Here is a 3,610-nt window from a genome sequence, read left to right as displayed (position 1 = left end):
CAGGAGAAGGGGCAGAGAGAGAGAGGGAGACACAGAATCCAAAGTAGGCTCCAGGTTCTGAACTGTCAGCAAAGAGCCCGATGCAGGGATTAAACCCATGAACTGCAAGATCATGACCTGAGACTACGTTGGATGCTTAACCAACTGAGCCACTCAGGCGCCCTGCCATGCTATTTTCTAGTAGCTCTAGAGTATATATATTTATTTTATAATCAGAAAACGTATTAAATGAAAGAAACGTGTATATATAATTAACATACAAAACATTTATGGAGCGATAATTGTGTTTCTAGAATCATATTAAACATTGACTTGGTAAGGTCTGATTCTAAAAAGTTACATAAATAGGCCACTTCAATATATGTTGAAAGTACTACATTAAGTCAAATATGAAAAGACAATTGGGTACCTAATCTTGATTGGAATTCGAATGACATGCATTTAAGGAAGTGAAATTTGAACTCAATTTTCAGAAGAATAGGGGTTTTCTAGGCATGAACTTCCTAAGCAAATAGGTAAATAACACAAATTATATAACACATGAAAGCATACAAGAGTGATCTGGGGTTATGATGGACAGGAAGTCCATAAAATTATTGTTCAAGCAAACAGCAGTAAGAGCAGAATGGGATCTGCCAGTCTAACAATTAATCTCTCTCTATAATAAGACAATAAGTTTGAACTTTTTCCTATAGGTTACAGAGTGCCATTTACGTTTGTTCCATAAGGAATTACACAGAAGGAACTATTTTTATTTTGCAAAGATGACTAAGGGGGCAAAAATTAATGTAAAGAGGAAGAGATTCAAAAAGGGAGAGTGAGTTGGAAGCTACTGTGGTTTGTCTAAACGAGGAGATGATCATAGTCAAAACCAGTACAACAGAAATGGAACAGAGATAGCATTCACTTGCAGCCATAGTAAACTAAAGGTATGGGAGGTCAATTAAACATAAGGATATATTGATTAGTTTTGAGGTTCATGACAGTATGTTTGTTAGAAAAAAAGTGTGGAAAATTTGAAGAGGCAGTGGTAAAAGATGCATTTACCTTTAATTCATCAATCTATGAAAATATTTATTAAGCATTATCAAATAAGAAATGAATCCACATCTATGTAAGGAAAGACTTAATTCAGAGGGATGATTGCAGTAGAGAGAATATTCTCACCAAGAGTAAAGGGGCTTTTATTTTATAGGGAGGAGTGAACAGCCAGGGAGAAGCAAAAGTAGTGAATGGCAAGATAGGGTAGAGAGAAAGCGAGTCTTTTCTCTTAGGTAGCCTATTCCAGGAAAGGCTATCAAGGAGGAGTTGTGTGCTGCTGAAGGTGGGTCAAATTTCATAAGCTTTGGGAAGAGAGCAACTTAAGAAAAGTTTTGTTGAGGGGCATTTTGTTCTGATTGATCAGTGAGCACAAGAGATTCAGCTAATTTTTATGAGCAAGAGATGAAAAATTGGAGGGCTGGCATAGAGAAGCAAAAGGGAAGGGCATCATTAAGTTTTATCTAAATCTTATGGTGAAGAATGGTTGTTCCCAGTAAGCTGTTTCCAGAACACAGAAAGGTGAGGGGCTTTCTCTAACTGTAGCTCTCTTCCAGAATCACAGGATTCCAATAAAGTTCAAAAATGTCAGGAGCTACAAAGATATAGACCCAAGTGTCAAAATAAAGAAAGCAAAGCTACCATTGGAAACAATCAGGCTACCAGAGAAGAGAGATGTGGTAATAACTCACATAATTAAATAAATGTTTTAACAGAGGTATAGAAAAGGTAAAATATGAGTGTGTAAAAGGTTATGCATAGTTTTCAACTGCAATGTTTAAGAATTTTAAAGAGTTTATAACAGAGTGACGCCACTAAAACTGTGTAGCTCAGGGGGCACCTAGGTGGCTCAGTTGGTTGAAGGTCTGACTCCTGATTTCAGTTCAGATCATGATCTCACAGTTTGTGAGTTCAAGCCCTGCACTGGGCTCTGTGCTGATAGTGTGGAGCCTGCTTGGGATTCCCTGTCTCTCTCTCTGCACCTCCCACACTCATACTCTCTCTCTTTCAAAAATAAATAAACATTTAAAAAATGTGTAGCTCAGGCTTCCAGGAGACACAAGTGTAGAAGCGAGGGCTGAACCTCAAGTTAGTTGGGCTTCTGAAACTGGCAGGCACATATGGGGGTGTCACATAGCAAAGAAAACCCCAACGCTAGAGTGGCGAATCACCAAAGCATCTGGCTGGCCCACATCATCGTGGTGGGACTACTGCACATGGCTCTATTCAGCATTTCTGTTGTCCTGATCCTGACCCTGACCAACATCATCCACTACTTGGCTATGTAGGTCTTCTTGTATATGGTGAAAGGGACACCCTTGGAGACCCTTGACGAAGGAATGGCTCTGCTACTGGCACACTGGGAAGAGATGGACTATGGATTCCAATTTACCTTTTCCCACAATTCTTCAGCATCTCTTCAATTGTACTCTGCCTCCTGGCCAGCTTCTAAACCAAGTTGATGCTGCTCACTTCCTCGTCAATATGCCTCATTGCTCAGCCTACTGCTACTTATGTTGTCCCAACTTCATAGGGTCTGTCCCTTTGGCATCAACAAATACTGAGGGATGGGGCTGGGGTTGAAGCTGAAATAAGATGCTGTAACATCCTTGCCTTCTCCGTGCTGCCTTCTATATGTTGAAAGTCTGAGAACTACACAACCTTTTCCAAACTCCCTGGAAGACAGGATGTTGTAAAGTGGGGCTCCCTAGGCCCAGCCCTGGTAGGAGCAGTGTTCTTTGAATCAGGAAATGCACATGGGATAAGGGACAAAACACTCTCCTCCATAGCAGGAAACCATATTTGGGCAGCATGGTTAGTGACATCTTTTTTCCAGATCTTCCCCCACTCCACCACCCTCCTCCTTCTCTGTCTTGCTTTGTATTTTCTTTATGATAAAGATATTTTTTTTCTGAAAAAAATGTGTAGCTCTGAGACAGGCAAATAGAAAGAACCTTCTAGGCAACGGATGCAGCATGTGCTCAGGAGATGGACAGGGCTAACTTCAGTATACTAAGATGATAAGGTGCTTATCAAGAGAACTGGGAGACATAGTTAAGAGAAATAAGCAGAGGCCAGATCAGAAGGTCTTGACAAATTATTCCTACAGGCTATACAGAACCATTGAGTGTGTTCACTCTGCTAAAATTCCCTCAGCTGAGCCACTTTGCCACTTATAAACTTAGCTGGAATTTTTGCTTCTCCTCTTGTTTTGCCCCATCATCTGAGAAATGGAGGGACTTTTTTTGCTGTTCAATATATAATAACTGAAATGTAACTTGGTAAAACACGTTTGCAGGAGGGCTGGGTAACATTAGCTAAATATGACATTTTTACCTTGATTTCACTTGACCTTAGATTTCTGGAGGAATATTTTAGTGTTTCAGGTAAATTTCCATAAATGGAGGAATAAGGTTATAGACACTAGAGTAAGCTCATAATTTGTCCTTTTATATTCTTCATAGATAGGTGAGGTCACTTCACTTCTAAGGAGGAAAACTGGTCAGGTTTCAAGAAACTAAATTAGTCTGAATGCTAGTAAAAAATCTCATGCCAAAATAAAAAAATGTGT

General features: G+C 39.7%; 1 pseudogene; it reads left to right on the top strand.

Moving 5' to 3' along the window:
* Window positions 1-2,159: 2,159 nt before the first annotated feature.
* On the top strand, window positions 2,160-2,661 carry LOC101093235 (annotated as a pseudogene).
* Window positions 2,662-3,610: the final 949 nt, after the last annotated feature.

This window comes from Felis catus, chromosome A1 (assembly GCF_018350175.1).
Source record: "Felis catus isolate Fca126 chromosome A1, F.catus_Fca126_mat1.0, whole genome shotgun sequence".
In the NCBI taxonomy this organism is placed as follows: Eukaryota; Metazoa; Chordata; class Mammalia; order Carnivora; family Felidae; genus Felis; species Felis catus.
Note: the sequence above shows the minus strand (reverse complement) of the source record. Positions and strands in the feature narration are given on the sequence as shown.